The sequence below is a fragment of the Rhipicephalus microplus genome, chromosome 4 (assembly GCF_043290135.1).
Source record: "Rhipicephalus microplus isolate Deutch F79 chromosome 4, USDA_Rmic, whole genome shotgun sequence".
Lineage (NCBI taxonomy): Eukaryota > Metazoa > Arthropoda > Arachnida > Ixodida > Ixodidae > Rhipicephalus > Rhipicephalus microplus.
In genome coordinates this window covers 241,421,905-241,439,905 of record NC_134703.1, presented here as the reverse complement: position 1 = coordinate 241,439,905, position 18,001 = coordinate 241,421,905, and positions in this window count along the sequence as shown.

Genomic DNA, 18,001 nt, shown 5'->3' with positions numbered 1-18,001 from the left:
AGTTGCTTCTGTTTGTTCGGCCAGCACGTTGGACGCAACTTTCCTTCTTACATCATACATGTGTCGCTCCAGTTAGAGCTACTTTTCTCGCCAAGGTAACCTAACAGTAGCCTGTGCCACTCTCACCCTCCTCCCCGGCTCTCGTTCTCTATGTGTGTACTCGACCACACTGGTTTCCGTCCACCAGTAGCGTAGCCAGGGGGTGGCACACCAGGCCCATGCCTCTGCCCTCCCAATATTTTCCTATGGAATATAGGGGAGCAGAAAATAACGGTGTACCACATCTACTTGCATAGCTGGGACCCATTCAATCGAGGTGACGCCCCTTCGAAAAAATTTCTGGCATGGCCTCTGCCATCTGTGTCCTCAGCTCACAGGGTTCTTTGCTTATAGATTACGTCTGTAGGATGGGCCCATAGCAACTGTCACTTCCTCTCAATGCTGTTCTGATCTACAGGCAAAAATTTGGTAAGCTTCGAAAACTGATTCATCTACTAAGAGCTGCCATGAAATATTGCACAGTCGTTGAATAAAGCTTAAAAGAAAAAAAAAAAAAACTGGACACTTCCTATTTTATTGAAAGCTCTGAGCCACCCGCCCCTTTTTTTTGTCTTGAAGTTGCGTCGTCCTGGCCACGGTCCTGGCGATAGACATTTGCAGTACTGTCACTAGGTCAACGGGTGCACGCCATTGTTACTTTACCTGGTCGAACGCGCCTTAGAGGAAGAGATGAAGTGATACCTAACCCCACGGTGGGGAAAAAAACAAGGTGGGAATTCGGGGAAGGGGAGGTGTAGTGATTCGAAAATTTCTTGGTTTGGAATTCTAACCCGTGCAGGGAATCCTGAATAGGCCACCTTTACCATTTTACACCGGTGCTTTATGAAAAAGCGTATTGAGATTTGGAAGGGGCTGTTATCCCTAGTCACGGGACACTGCACATAATGTTCACTTACTCATGCGTTTGTTCGCTGTCTAATGATCAGTATCAGTGTAATCACTGATGTCTAAATATGCTTCTGGAAATAATTTGGATCAGTGTATGACATTTCTGCTTCCTGAAAAACAAAACTAAATTGTGCACCAGTTTTTTTTTCTTTTACCACCTCTGCTCTTCGGTTTCAGGAATCTCCCAAATCTCATGGTCACAAGCTTGGCAGATCCATATTTAAATTCACAGAGTCTGTCAAATGGTTTTACAGGCACAGCAAATGCTAATATGGACTTTATCGTTGTTGGCTCAGTGGAGTGGTTCAAAATATTACTTTCGTTGAAACATGAGTGCTCATGTTTACTTGCAAGATGTTTCAGCGCGAGAACAAAGGAAAAAGGACAGTTGAAAAAGCTCACTCTAAATTGGTCAAGCGGGGCATCGCTAACCTCTGCCTTGTCAATGCCTTAAAGAAGTCATGCCCGCACATGGTACACCACAGCTTTGCTCTACAAGTAGAGCGGCTTACCAAAGCTGGTTACCCCGCGCATGTTCTCGTTTCGGTGGCGGAAAAGCTGGTCACTGTCTTGAAGCGAGGCGACAAACCGGATAAGCGAAACAGTGTCAGAAAGAGCCGGCCTGTCGTACTGCCTTACGTGCACGACGTATCACACAGGCTAAAAAAGATTGCTCGAGACGCCAACGTTTTTGTGGTTTTTTCTGCCCCGGAAAAATTGCAGAGGCTTTGCAAACGGGTCAATGCACCTCGTGCAAATTCTGCCTCGTGCTCTGTCGCGCACAGGACACGCTACGTCCCATGCGCAGTGGGAGTCATTTACTTGATTCCACTGACGTGTGGGTGCATCTATGTCGGGCAAACCGGCAGGTGCATAAATGACCGCCTCCGAGAACACCGAAACAATGTGCACAATGTGGTACAAGGGCATCTTGGCGTTCATTGCCGAGATTGTTAGTGCACCCATCTCTTTGATCAGTGCTCAATATTGGCAAGGCACAGGGACCAGCTTACCCGAGAAATTATTGAAGCCGAAAAAATACACTTGCTAGGAGATAAATGTGTAAGCACATCTTCGATTGCTTTATCACAGGCTGAACGTGATTACCTAGCTGGGCTTTGAGGCAATAGAGGACCTGTCACACGTGTTTTGTTACTGATGGATAGATTAGGCGTGCCTTTTACCTTCATGCTCTGTTATCATCTTTTTTTAGCAGTATATATTCTTGCCACTCTGTCAAATAAAGTTAGTTGCGAGTCAGCGCTCTTTCTGTCTACCCTGTCCTTTTTCCTTTGTTCGCGCGCTGAAACATCTTGCAAATATGACTACGCACCAACTAGCCCAAGTTTCCACTCTCATGTTTACACTGCACAATTTAGGTCTTGTCGAATGGCTTGTACATATTTTGTTTCTAAATGTAAGCTATGAAGCGTGGAAGCTTGGGAAAGTTGGTTCATTCAGTTAGTGCATTCAGTTAAATGAAAGCTGAATACTGCTCAAAATTTGGCATCTAGTGATGAAAATTGCACACCTTTTTTCCTGTAACCTGCTCAAAATTTACATTTTAGTGCTTCAAAAGTAATATTTTTCTGTTCCTAAAATTGCTCCATGTTGTATTTCGATTGTTGCACCCCTGATCTTGTTAAACAGTAGCTTTCAGTGACGTTGTGTTCAATAAGCAAGCAAGCTTGATATTTGGACATTCTTTTCGCATTTCTTCTGGCGCCCCCATAATCTAGCATGCACCTACCAGTCTGACCAATATAACCGTTGGCGCATGACTGAGGAATCTTGTACACTACTCCTGAAACACAAGGAATGGAGGAGCTTCGGTGTTTCTGACCACATTCACCTTTATTTTTGGTTTTGCCTTTGGCCCCGAGCTTAACAAGTGTGCAAGTGCTGCCCAGCTTCTTAAGAGCCGTTCATACCACTGCCACATCATATCTGGATGCGACATTCTTAATTGTGGGCCATCTTGTGAACAAGTCTAGCAAGTGTTGTGTATTTTTATGTACTAATAAGAGCTTGTATCAATAAAGAACTTGAACGTAGGGCAGCAGGCTAAAGCGGCTTTCATTATTTTTCTCACAGACTTCGCATTTGCTGAAATGTTTGATCCATCTCACCACCTTTTCGCAGGATCTAGTGACCGCATAATCTGGAAACCCTGCTGTTGGAAACCTCTGCATCTGAGCATAAACACTGCTCATTACCTTGTGCACACATGACTTGCACACAGCCTCCTGTACCAAAGATGCAGCCAATCCATCTTCGATCACTTTGGAATAAGCTAATGTGTAAGGCAAACGAGGCTGTTGCGACCTGGGCCTGTACTGCCAACACACATGCATTGGTAAGGAGGGAGACAGCTGCTCTTACTGCTCATTTTTTATACATTTTTGTTTATTTGTGCCAAGCTGCTCTAAAAGCATAGTAATCAAGAAAATTGCACCGAAGTGCTCCGAAACAGCCTCGAAAGCTAAAACTTTTATGCCAACCTCAGCTTCAGCGGGGAAAAAAATGGTGAGTTTGTCTAATAAGATACACTCAAATGTGTTTTTTTTCTCACTTTCCGCATTTCTTGTGACAAAGGCTCCCAGGGTGCCGCCATAATCTTTAAACTTTAGCAAATATACGTGACTCACAAGAATGTGCTGCGGTACATCGAGCTAGCTGCTTCTACTAGCTAGGCTGTGTGTTCTAGCGCCACTGTCGGCTTGCGAAAACCACCGAGTTTGGTGGCAAGCATAGCGGGATTGACTCTGCGGTTCTCTGTCGTGCATAGCCCATTCGTCCAGGCACTGTGGCTTTCATGTTGACACTGCCGCATGTGGTCACCTACGAGTACGTGTTAGCTGTGAGTGAGTAACTGTAAACGTGGAGTTATTTTTTCCCTGCACCCAACGCGTCTTCCGGATGCTCTGGCACGTGCACATGGGTTCTCAAAATGGGTTGCGTGAGCGGCAGATTGTGTGCAACCTATTCCCGGTTTACACCCATTAGCTACTAATTTATTTAGAAAGGCGAGAGTTCTCATTACATTTTATATTTAAAAAAGCCATCGCAGGTGAAATCCGCACATGAATGTATGCAGGTAGAGAGAAACACTTGGTTACATGCGAAGTCGCGGTGACAAAACGAGTGTTCGAACCATTGTAAACAATATTAACGGGCACCTTGGTGCTTAATTCGTGACTCCTTACACATCAGCAATCACTTGACACAGTTTTCATTGTGGGCAATTTGCCACTGCTTCGTTTTTTAATCAAAATTCACAAGAAGTGCCCTAAGAGGTGTCGCTGCATGCGTGCCGGCCCTGGGCTACACGAGCTTTTTTGGCTTATCTCATTCAATGTTTCGGTCGACGGCAGTGTGACTTTGTTTTCTTTCTTTTCTTCTTTTTTTTTGCAATAAAACCTGCCTCTCGGTCAGCGTTTAATTTGCGTGGACAGGGATTTTTTCACCTGTGGTGCGCTAGCACTTTACGCGAATCACGGAGCGGCGAGGGCAGCAATTGCGAGCCGATGTATTATTGGGAGTTCTTCATCGATGGTGATGACCTATAGATATTGAAAAAATATCAACACTGGCCAACTTGGCTATATTAATAGCGCGTGGTTGCTCATGTGGAGAGGCGTTATCAGTATCACTCGCTTATCACTTAGTGTCATATGCACGTGCTTTACGAGATAGTCTATGCTTCAAGATTTCTTGGATCTTGCCCTGCACTTTTGGAGTTGGTCTTGCATGAGATGACCGCGAACGGCAGTGCAGCTTGCTTTTGTTTGTTAGAAGCTCTTGAAGCTATCATGTCACGCTTTTTTTTGAGCGAACGACCACTCTTACGTCACTAAGATTCTTGTGCAATCACAATTATTCAATTTCTTTTTAAGTGTGATGTGTTCCTTTTTAATGTCTCCGCGGAACCTAGCTTTCAACTAAACCTTTTTTAGATATTATTTTACGTGTTACGAGGGCTAGATGGCACGTGTGTGGCATGTAAAGAAGTAGTGCAGTTCATATCTAGCGATCATCTGTTCAAAAACTTCCTTCAAAATCTGTTTCAGTTTAATGTGTATCATAAGGAAATTGAAGTATGCACTGGTGCCCCCACGTTGCTAAACATGGGTATTTTTAAGCTCCCAGGACAACTTAGTAAAGGCTGCTAACTGCTCCAAAATTGAAATTTCGCTGCTCCAGAAACCACTCCCAATTTAGTTTCAGCCATCTCACACCAGTTTGAGTAAAGCGTTAACCTTAGGTCTAAAAACTGAAGGTTTAATTGCTGCGGCAGTTTTGCCGTAAAGTGAAGTACGCTTCCATTCTCTAAAGAGACACTAAAGAGCAAACCAATTTTTTGCATATATGTACTTCTAATTACACTATCCGACAAACACTTGTCTTGCGACAACATGATGCTCGGCCACGGACAAAACATGCAAGAAGAAAATTTGGGTGGAGATTTCACTGAGATTGCCTTTACCAAATACAGTGACGCACGAAATAATGAAGGCATCTACTGGGGGAGGGGGGGGAGGTCACACATAGCTTCTACTCATTAAAAATGAAGTACATTGTGTTCAGTGGGTGCTAGACCTAGAATACGATGATTGGAAAATTTCATTGAGCCAATGTCATAAAAATACGAAAAAGACATTTTGAAATTTGCTACGTGATGCTCAAATGCAGGGGCGCAACAGCTGCGCTGATTGCGTCAATTTTATAAAATTGCTCATTTTTGTGCCGAGCTGTGCCAAAACCATAAAATTTTCCGAAATTGTGCCACGCTGCGCCAAAACGCCCGACGGGCCTCAAAATTTTCTCGTTTGCCCTAAGGTGAGCGAGAAATGGAGACCATTTTAGCCACTTGTAGTTTGCATAATCAGTCTATGCGGGCAGACCCTAACCATAAACCGCAGTGTAAAACAGCTGCTCATTAGTTCAAGACACTCGCAAAACTCTATCAACCAGATGAAGTTACAACGCCGAGTGCCTGTCGGTCTGCTGACCGCAGCAGATATATTTAACGGCGGGACGACGCAACTACAACACAAAGACAAGAGATTTCAGCCGAAGACAGGAGACTTCGTGTTGGGATTTAACTGTTTATTTGGGCGAACCTGTGCCCAGTAAACGGAAAGTCCAATTACAGCAGCAGTCTCGCACAGATAGTAGTCTCGAACCGATAGCGGCGAACGGAGCGTCGGCCTTCGATCAACAACTGACAAGCGGCGAAGTGCGTCGGCATTTATACTCTTGCCGTCGAATGTTCTAGCGTTATCGCTGGCGGTGGCGTAGGTTCCAGAACAATCTGTACCCGTTCGCACAGTGGGCGTGATCTTATCGAAATGATCTACTACAGTCCGGAACCTTCTCGGAAACTGCAGGCGTGGTTTGCGCTGAGAATCGTGTGGTGTTTTTGGACGATAACAAAAACTTGGAAAATGGAACGTGGCATTGCCCCACTTTGAAAAAAAGGCATCGTCCCGATGCTTTAACTAAAGATGAAGGTACAATAATAATGCAAGAAAAAAACAATGAATAAATTACGATACAAAATTAATACAAAAAAAAACACTGTTTCAGTTTGTTAACGCGCATGAAACGGCTTGAGGCGCGTGACATGGACGACTTCAGGTCGCGATCGGCGTTGATGAGAGTTCGTGATGCCGTCGGGGACAACCTCGTAATCAAGTGGGCCGAGACGTCGAACAACCCTGTACGGTCCGAAGTACCGTCGCAGAAGCTTTTCACTTAGTCCACGTCGGCGTATCGGCGTCCACACCCAAACACGTTCACCGGGCTAGTATTCCACGAAGCGTCGTCGAAGGCTGTAACGGTGGCTGTCGGTCGTCTGTTGATTCTTGATACGGAGACGCGCAAGTTGTCGGGCTTCTTCGGCGCGTTGAAGGTACTCGCTCACATCGAGGTTTTCTTTGTCGGTGACGTTGGGTAACATGGCATCGAGCGTCGTTGCCGGGCTCCCTCCGTAGACCAATTTGTATGGAGATATCTGCGTCGTCTCCTGCACCGCCGTGTTGTATGCGAAGGTCACATACGGAAGAATGGCGTCCCACGTCTTGTGTTCGACATCGACGTACATTGACAGCATGTCGGCGATCGTCTTGTTAAGCCGCTCGATGAGGCCGTTGGTCTGTGGGTGGTACGCTGTCGTCCGGCGGTGGTTTGTTTGGCTGTATGCCAAGATCGCTTGAGTTAAGTCGGCAGTGAATGTCGTTCCTCTGTCGCTGATAAGGACCTCCGGGGCGCCGTGAGGTAGGACGATATTTTGGACGAAGAACTCGATTGATATGTGGGGTTTAACGTCCCAAAACCACTCTATGATTATGAGAGACGCCGTAGTGGAGGGCTCCGGAAATTTCGACCACCTGGGGTCCTTTAACGTGCACCCAAATCTGAGCACACGGGCCTACAACATTTCCGCCTCCATCGGAAATGCAGCCGCCGCAGCCGGGATTCGAACCCGCGCCCTGCGGGTCAGCAGCCGAGTACCTTAGCCACTAGACCACCGCGGCGGGGCTTGGACGAAGAACTTAGCTACCTCGGATGCACTGCCTTTTGGCAGGGCTTTTGTCTCGGCGTAGCGGGTGAGGTAGTCGGTAGCTACCACGATTCACTTGTTTCCGAAAGCCGACGTCGGGAACGGCCTCAGTAGGTCCATACCAATCTGCTGGAAAGGTCGGCAAGGTGGATCAATTGGCTGCAGAAGTCCCGCTGGCCTTGTCGGCGGTGTCTTGCGTCGCTGACAGTCCCGGCATGTCCTCACATAACGAGTGACGTCGGTGGTAAGACGTGGCCAGTAGTACCTTTCTTGTATCCTCGTGAGCGTGCGAGAAACACGGAGGTGCCCTGCCGTCGGATCGTCGTGCAGGGCCTGCAGGAGTTCTGGTCGCAGAGCTGAAGGCACCACAAAGAGGTACTTAGCTCGAAGCGGTGAAAAGTTTTTCTTTTGAAGAAGACCGTTTCGTAGAAAGAACGACGCAAGTGCGCGCTTGAATACCTTCGGGACTTCGGCGGTCCTGCCTTCGAGGTATTCTATGAGGGCCTTAAGTTCCGGGTCGGCCCGCTGTCGTTCAGCGAAGTCGTCGGTAATTATCGTTCCCAAGAAGTAGTCGTCATCCGGGTCGTTGGGTAGCGGTTGGTCGACAGGCGCACGAGAGACAGTCGGCGTCGGAGTGTTTTTTGCCGGACTTGTAAATGACAGTAATGTCATATTCTTGAAGTTTCAGGCTCCATCGTGCGAGGCGACTAAGGGTCCTTCAAGGTGGCTAGCCAACACAAGGCGTGGTGGTCGCTCACAACTTTGAAGGGCCTGCCGTAGAGGTAGGGTCGAAATTTCGACGTAGCCCAGATGATGGCGAGGCACTCCTTTTCTGTTGTGGAATAATTTGCTTCTGCTTTGGATAGCGATCGGCTGGCGTAACTAATAACCCTTTCAAGTCCGTCAGCCCTCTGCAAAAGAACGGCGCCAAGATCTACGCTGCTTGCGTCAGTATGTATTTCTGTCTCGGCGGATTCGTCGAAATGAGCAAGTAACGGAGGCGTCTGGAGGCGATGTTTAAGCTCCTGGAAAGCGTGTTCCTGTGGTGTTTCCCACTTGAACTTCACGTCGGCCTTGGTAAGGTTAGTGAGAGGATCGGCGATTCGGGCGAAGTTTTTCACGAACCGCCTATAATAGGCGCACAGGCCTAGAAATCGGCGCACGGCTTTCTTGTCAGTGGGCGGCGGGAAGTCGGCGATGGCGGCTGTTTTCCGTGGATTGGGACGAACTCCAGACTTTCTGATAACGTGCCCCAGAAACAAGAGCTCCTTATACGCAAATTTGCACTTTTCTGGCTTCAGTGTGAGTCCGGAAGTCTGGACGGCTTGAAGTACAGCTTCAAGGCGCCGAAGATGCTCGTCGAAACTCGAGGAAAACACGACGACGTCGTCCAAGTACACAAGGCAAGTCTGCCACTTCAATCCTACCAGTACTGTATCCATAACGCGTTGAGAAGTTGCAGGCGCTGTGCAAAGGCCGAAGGGAATCACCTTAAACTCGAAGAGGCCGTCCGGTTCTATAAACACCGTCTTCTTTCGGTCTCTTTCGTCTACTTCGATTTGCCAATAGCCAGTCTTGAGGTCCATTGACGAAAAGTACTTGGTGTTATGGAGCCGATCAAGTGCGTCGTCTATTCGTGGGAGAGGATACACGTCCTTTCTTGTGATTTTGTTCAGGCGGCGATAATCAACGCAGAAACGTAGCGTCCCATCCTTTTTCTTCACTAACACCATGGGGGATGTCCATGGACTCTTGGGCGGCTGGATAATGTCATCCCGCAGCATTTCGTCAACTTGTCTCTTCATGGCCTCACGTTCTCGCGTCGAAACCCTCTATACGGACTCAGACGGAGTGGTCTGGCATTTTCTTCGGTTATGATTCGATGTTTCGTGATTGGGGTCTGCCGAATTTTTGATGACGACGAAAAGCATTCTTCGTATTGCAGGAGCAGGGCCTTGAGCTGTTCTTGCTTATCGTTCGGAAGTCTGGGAATGACGTCGAAAGCTATGGGAGGGGCTTGGTTTCTCTGAGCAGGTTCCGCGGAATCGGCGAGGGCGAAAGCACTGGTGGCTTCGACAGTTTCTTCGATGTATGCGACCGTTGTTCCTTTGTTCACATGTTTGTACTCGTTGCTGAAATTCGTGAGCATAACCGTTGCTTTGCCTCCCCGCAGCTCTGCAATTCCTCTTGCGACGCAAATATTTCGTGTGACCAACAGATGCTGACTGCCTTCAACGACGCCTTCCAAGTCAGGTGATTTAAGAGCACCGACTGAAATAATGACACTTGAGCGAGGCGGAATGGTGACTTGTTCTTCCAGCACATTCAAGGCATGGTGTCCTGACGGCGTGCGCGGTGGCAGTGCTTCTTCTGTGGATAACGTTATCGACTTTGTTTTTAGGTTGATGACAGCACCATGGAGGCATAAGAAGTCCATGCCAAGGATGACATCTCTCGAGCAACGCTGTAGGACTACGAAGTCTGTAGGATAAATACGGCGGTTAACGGTGACTCTCGCTGTGCAGATTCCTGCAGGCGTTACGAGATGACCTCCGGTTGTGCGGATTTCAGGGCTTTTCCAAGCTGTCCTAACTTTCTTTAACTTCGAGGCGAACGACCCACTGATGACAGAATAGTCGGCTCCAGTATCGACGAGAGCGGTCACACTGTGGCCGTCGATAAGAACGTCGAGGTCGCTAGTTCACCGTCTTGCATTACAGTTAGGGCGTGGCGTCGGGTCACGGCTGCGTCGGCTTGTTTCGCTGCTTCCATGTTGCGTCGTCAGGCCACCTTCGGTAAGTGAGCTTTCGCCGCCAGGGCTTTGCCTGGTTGGCGTTGTGTTCGGAAAGCTCCGTCGCGGCGTCGTCGTCGTCGGAGGATCTTCGGTATTTCGTCGCACAGCAACCGCACCTCCACCGGTTGCTGCCCTTAGTTTCCCGGATACGGGCTAGGAGACAGGCCCCGCGTTGGGCCAGAGTACTGCCAGTGGTGCGGTAACGTGCGGCGGCTGGGCGACGGCGAACGCGAAGGGCTTCGTGGGTTCCACCGAGTTCCTGTCAGGTAGTCGGCGATGTCACGTGGTCGTTCTCCTGGCTGTGGACGCGGTGCATTGACGGCGGAGCCACGCAGTCCCATCTGTCGGTACTGGGAACGGCGGTATGTGTGTCCGGCCTCGCCGCAGTGGTAGCAGAGCGGGCGATGGTCAGGGGTACGCCAGACGTCAGTCTTTCTCGGTGCACTGCGCTGGGCCGCTGGAGAACGGTATGACGTCGGTGGGGGTGGTGGCGGCGGTGGCGTCTGTCGACAGAAGTGCGATGGGGCGGCGTTTTGGCGTGGACGGGGAGGAGCGTTGTGGCGCAGTGCAGCGGCGTAGCTTATAGCTTCCGGCTCGGGCAGCGGTGCGTAGGGAATTTGAAGCGATTGCCGATCTTCTTCTAGCACAATGTAGGCGATTGAATCCACTTGAGGCTGCGCCAAAGGCAACAGCTTGCGCAGCTCTTCCCGCATGATCGCTCGGACCGTTTCACGCAGGTCTCCGGAGTTACTTTCTTGAGCAGCAGTGCAGTCTGCGGTCAGGCGACGATTATACTGTCTGGTGCGCATGTCCAGGGTCTTTTCGATAGTGGTCGCTTCGGCTACAAATTCTTGGACGGTTTTCGGTGGGTTTCTCATCAGTCCCGCGAAGAGCTCCTGTTTGACCCCTCGCATGAGGAAACGAACTTTTTTCTCCTCAGGCATGTCTGGGTCAGCGTGACGAAATAGTCGGGTCATTTCTTCTGTGAAAATGGCGACATTTTCATTTGGTAGCTGAACCCGGGTCTCTAATAAAGCAGCGGCCCTCTCTTTGCGAGCGACGCTCGCGAACGTTTGCAGGAATGCGCCGCAGAAAACATCCCAGGTTCGGAGCGTGGACTCCCGATTTTCGAGCCAGGTCCTTGCGGTGTCTTCCAAATAGAAGAACACACGAGGCAGCTTTTCGTCATGGTCCCAGTGGTTGAGGGCGGCCACATGGTCGTATGTTTCTAGCCAGGACTCCGGGTCTCCGAACGATGACCCATGGAAAATTGGTGGTTCCCTGGGTTGGTGCATGACCATCGTGGGCTGGGACGCTGCGGTTGTCATTGTCGCTCATGTCATTGTGCGAGAGGTACGGGGATCGATACCCCGCACCTCCACCAGATGTCACGGGGTCGTGACGTGGCCGAAGACAGGAGACTTCGTGTTGGGATTTAACTGTTTATTTGGGCGAACCTGTGCCCGGTAAACGGAAAGTCCAATTACAGCAGCAGTCTCGCACAGATAGTAGTCTCGGACCGATAGCGGCGAACGGAGCGTCGGCCTTCGATCAACAACTGACAAGGGGCGAAGTGCGTCGGCATTTGTACTCTTGCCGTCGAATGTTCTAGCGTTATCACTGGCGGTGGCGTAGGTTCCAGAACAATCTGTACCGTTCGCACAGTGGGCGTGATCTTATCGAAATGATCTACTACAGTCCGGAACCTTTTCGAAAACTGCAGGCGCGGTTTGCGCTGAGAATCGTGTGGTGTTTTGGGACGATAACAAAAACTTGGGAAATGGAACGTGGCAGTATCATAAGGAAATTAAAGTATGCACTGGTGCCCCCACGTTGCTAAACATGGGTATTTTTAAGCTCCCAGGACAACTTAGTAAAGGCTGCTAACTGCTCCAAAATTGAAATTTCGCTGCTCCAGAAACCGCTCCCAATTTAGTTTCAGCCATCTCACCCCAGTTTGAGTAAAGCGTTAACCTTAGGTCTAAAAACTGAAGGTTTAATTCCTGCGGCAGTTTAGCCGTAAAGTGAAGTACGCTTCCATTCTCTAAAGAGACACTAAAGAGCAAAACAATTTTTTGCATATATGTACTTCTAATTACACTATCCGACAAACACTTCCCTTGCGGCAACATGGTGCTCGGCAACGGACAAAACATGCAAGAAGAAAACTTGGGTGGAGATTTCACTGAGATTGCCTTTACCAAACACAGTGACGCACGCAATAATGAAGGCGTCTACTGGGGGAGGGGGGGGGGGTCACACATAGCTTCTGCTCATTAAAAATGAAGTACATTGTGTTCAGTGGGTGCTAGACCTAGCATGCGATGATTGGAAAATTTCATTGAGCCAATGTCATAAAAATACGAAAAAGACATTTTGAAATTTGCTACGTGATGCTCAAATTCAGGGGTGCAACAGCTGCGCTGATTGCGTCAAATTTATAAAATTGCTCATTTGTGTGCCGAGCTGTGCCAAAACCATAAAATTTGCCGAAATTGTGCCACGCTGCGCCAAAATGCCCGACGGGCCTCAAAATTTTCTCGTTTGCCCTAATGTGAGCGAGAAATGGAGACCATTTTAGCTACTTGTAGTTTGCATCATCAGTCTATGCGGGCAGACCCTAAGCATAAACCGCAGTGTAAGACAGCTGCTCATTAGTTCAAGACACTCGCAAAACTCTATCAACCAGATGAAGTTACAACGCCACGTGCCTGTCGGTCTGCTGACCGCAGCAGATATATTTAACGGTGGGACGACGCAACGACAACACAAAAGATGTGTTGCCGTAGCCAGCAACACTTCGTTGGAAATATGAATTTTCTAGTCAGCAAGTGCTGCCATGGCATCTTAGGAACCATTAGGAAATAAAGCTGTAAGTGTTCAAGCTCTCAGCATATCGAGCTTGTACACTACCAGCTTTACAGCCAGTTCATGCCGTGACGTCAGTTGCCATAGCAACACCACATGCGATAGATATCCGGTGCCATTGCGAAGCCAACTGGCAGGTTGGTCTCGCAATGGTTTGATTAGATTGCTTTATCTGGTCAAACGCGCCTTGCAAGCAAGCCAAAAGTTGTGCCCTAAACCTAACTCCTTCATGGAAAAAAAATTGAAGGGAGGGGAGGGGGTTGTGGTTCGAAAATTGGCCCCGAGCTTAAACAGAGAGGAGCTTTGCAGAGCTACTCTCTGTTTTCAAGTGCTATTTATGTGAGAGTAGCCTTCTGACAGTTGGTCTTGTTCTAACCCGTGCAGAAACACTGCTTAAGCCACCTTCGCCATAGTACATGATGGCCTGAGAAAAAGCCTTATAATATTTAGAAGGGGCCTATAGTAGTCTCTAGACACTTTGCAGTTTGTTCAATGACTGATGTATATATATGCCACATATTTGTCAGTTGGAAAAGTTACTGGCAAAATTATTTGGGGTACAATATGACATCTCTGCAGCTGTAAAAAATCCGTTTTTTTCCAGTTTTAGGAATCTCATGGTCACCATCTGGGGAAATCCACATTTGAATTCTCAAACAATTTGACAGGCCTGGTGATTTCTAATGTGGACCTCATGATTGTTTGCGGAGTGGGGTGATTAAAGAAATCACTACTTTGTTGAAATAGGAGAGCTCATATTCACTGTGCATGATTTAGGGAATGTTAAATGGCTTGCACATAAATATATATTTTTAAGGCTAAGCCTTCTTTCTCAAGCTGCTCGAAATTCGGTCTTTCGTGGTAAAAAAATGAATGTTTTTTCGCTTGTAACCTGCTCCAAATTTCAATTTTAGTGCTCCCAGAGTAAAATTTTGCTGCTTTGAAAATCGCTCCAAATTCTAGTTCAGCTGTCGCACCATGGCAAATGTTTAAGCACGAAATTTACCATTGAAATGTTGACCTTGATTATTGTTCATTATAATGAAATGATGACAGTGAAACTTGTAGCATTAGAGATCTCAGACCACAGTTTGTTCATCTAAGTCAAGCAATTGTTTCTCTTTCTTGTCCCGACTATATCTACTTGCGGCGAGTCTGGAGGCGCACGCTCGCTTTCTTTGCGGACTGTGTACAGAAAGGAGGTTGTGCTTCTACCTATTGCCGCAATCTTGTTCCAAACTAACTCGCCGCTGTCCATCGGGAGAAAAGGCTGACGCACTCAAATAATGCTCAGGTTCATTTCTACTGTTGCACTTTCTGGTGGTATAAACGCAATGGAAACATGGTTGGAAGCATATATGACACCTTTTTCTGATACTTCAAGACAGGAGTGAATTGATAAATATTCCATTCTGCACGCACGTACCATTGTGCGTCGGGTTCAGAAGGCTTGGCCACAAAATCCTTCACAAACTGGCAGAGGAAATGACAGACAACATAATCTTTTCTTTTTTTCTTAGAAAAATTATTTTGGAAACGTTTACTTCGAATTCATATGCGGCAGCCTGTGCCCATGAGAATGATAAATTGGCACACTCTTGTTCAAGGTATCACATTTCGTGCTTATTGAAATAAGTACTTCATTAAGGTGAAAGTAAAAGCATAAAAGGGATGGTTACTATTTCTCACAAGTAGGTGTGAAAAGGACTCGCAATAGCAGGAGTAATAGCAGTAGTAATAAGAATGTCAATGAAAATAATAATTGTTCAAATTGAAAACACAACATTTGGAGACATGAAAGATCATGTTGTGATGCAGTTTTGGAAAGTCGTTTTAGTAAAGAAAAAAAAAACCAAGCCCGCACAATCCCACATGCAATCTTCAGTGCCGATGAAAAAATGTGAAACATTTTCATATGCAATAAGGCTCGCCAGAGACGCACAGGAACAATATAATTTTAGAGAATCAGAAAATGTCCTCATTAGTACTAATATATTTTCATTGCACCTGAAGAAAAAAAGCACCGTTGGCAAAAATTTGTTGTGATGCTTTTAGCTGAAATAGCGACATTGTTTCTAACCAGAAATGCTTTTGTGTGGGCTTGTAAACAAAGCGAGACGGCATGTCATTTCAATATGTTAACATTTTTATGCAATTAACTAGAAAAATCTGGGGAAACTTTTCAGAAGTAATTGGCGCTGACGCTTTTCCGTGACTCTTGTTCACACTTTCCGAACAGGCCAGCAGCAGTGAATCTTTAATGTATTGCCCAATAATCAACTGTTATTGTCAAGGATTATTATTCGAGGAAGTCAGTTCACTGATATTGTCACGTAAGAGTGAGGGTAGCCCGAAGACAGGAGACCGGGAGGTTAGTAGAAATAGAAGGAGATCCGTTTATTTGGCGGACTTGCGCTCACTAAAGTAAAACAGACACACCGGCCTAGCGGGAGGCGAAGAGCGCGTTCGACGGCCGTCGGGTAACCGAAAATGTCCCACTGGAACGCAAAACGCGTTCGACGGCCGTCGGGTAACAGAAATGTCCCACTAGAACGCAAGGCGCGTTCGACGGCCGTCGGGTAACAGAAATGTCCCACTGGAACGCAAGGCGCGTTCACCATCCGAGATACAGTCGTCGCGTCTGGTGCTATCTCGTTATCAACGAATGGTCGACGTGCGGGCCATGATCTTCGCAGATGAGTCGCGGTGCATCCTGGACCACGATAAGGCCGCGTGCCGGCGGTATCGGCATGCACAACACTATCTGCAATACGCCTCGCGGCATTGCACCCCTCCTCAACGTAAGCATCGACCCGATGCTTTGTTTAAAATAAAATTAAAACAAAAGGACAGCCTGTGAGAAAGTAAATGGCAAATAAGCACGAATCACGCACACATAAAGAAAACAAGAGATGCAAACAGGGAGCCTCCTTTAGAGCGCATGATAGGGCTTCAAACGGGCGACGTGTACCACTTCTTGTCGTGCGCGGCGTCGTTGGGATGAGCAAGCCCCATCAGGGACCACTTCATAGTCCACTTCACCCACTTGACGGATGACTTTGTATGGGCCGAAATAACTGCGCATGAGTTTTTCGCTTAATCCTCGGCGGCGAACGGGCGTCCAAACCCAGACTTTGTCACCTGGCCTGTATGTTAAATCGCGTCTCCGCAGGTTGTAGCGTCTTGCGTCGTTTCGCTGTTGGTCTTTTATGCGCAGACGAGCAAGCGGCCAGGCTTCTTCTGCGTGCTGAAGGTAGGCGGCCACGTCTAGGTTGTTTTCATCGGTGACATTAGGCAGCATGGCGTCCAGGGTAGTAACGGCATCCCTCCCATGGACGAGATTAAATGGTGTCATTTTAGTGGTCTCCTGCACCGCGGTGTTGTAGGCGAAGACCACGTAAGGCAGAATTAAGTCCCAGGTCTTGCGTTCTGTGTCCACGTACATAGCGAGCATATCGGCAATGGTCTTGTTCAAGCGTTCCGTGAGACCATTTGTCTGCGGATGGTACGCAGTTGTTCTTCGGTGATCTGTATGACTGTAATGTAAGATTGCCTGAGTAAGATCAGCCGTAAACGCTGTTCCCCTGTCTGTTATTAGTACCTCAGGTGCGCCATGACGGAGGAGAATTGATTCGACAAAAAATTTGGCAACTTCTACGGCTGTGCCGTTCGGGAGGGCCTTAGCTTCTGCGTATCGGGTAAGGTAATCAGTGGCCACTATGATCCACTTGTTGCCGGATGTTGACGTGGGGAAAGGTCCAAGCAGGTTCATACCAATCTGTTGGAATGGTCTCGACGGGGGTTCAGTTGGCTTGAGAAATCCAGCTGGCTTTGTTGGAGGTCTCTTCCGGCGCTTACATTCGCGGCAACTCTTGACGTACCGCGCAACATCTGAGGAGAGGTGGGGCCAGTAGTATCGTTCTTGAATTCTGTGGAGTGTGCGTGTAAAACCGAGGTGACCTGCAGTGGGTTCGTCATGCAACGCTTGTAAAATTTCTTCTCTGAAGCTGCTTGGGACGACAAGAAGGTAAGCTGCCTTATTCGGTGCGAAGTTCTTTTTAACTACCACCCCGTTTTGCACACAGAAGAAGGATATCCCACGCTTGAACAGTGCAGGCGGTATGGAGGCCTTTCCTTCGATGTTGTTGATCAACTGTTGTAGGATCGGATCTGAGCGCTGCTGTAATGCAAAGGTGCTGCTGCTGATAGGCCCAAGAAAGTCATCGTCGTCTTCATGGCTTGGTGGTGCGCCGACAGGGGCTCTTGAGAGGCAGTCGGCGTCGGAGTGCTTACGACCAGATGTGTAGACTACCTTAACGTCAAACTCCTGAAGCCGTAGGCTCCATCGAGCGAGGCGGCCAGAAGGGTCTTTCAAACTGGCCAACCAGCACAACGCATGATGGTCCGTTACGACCTAGAAGGGTCTGCCATATAAGTATGGGCGTAATTTCGAGGTGGCCCATACTATCGCAAGACACTCCTTCTCAGACGTGGAATAGTTCACTTCCGCTTTCGACAGTGAGCGGCTTGCATACGCGATGACGCGCTCGCAGCCCTTGTGCTTCTGAACGAGAACGGCACCTAAGCCGATGCTGCTGGCGTCTGTATGTATCTCAGTTTCGGCATTTTCATCAAAGTGACCCAGCACAGGCGGCGACTGTAAACGTTGTTGAAGTTCTTTGAATGCCTCACGTTGCTCAGCTTTCCATTCGAAAGGGGCGTCCGACTTGGTGAGCTGCGCCAAAGGGGCAGCAATGTGTGAGAAGTTCTTGACAAAGCGTCGGTAATAGGCGCACAGTCCTAAGAATCGGCGCACTGCTCTCTTA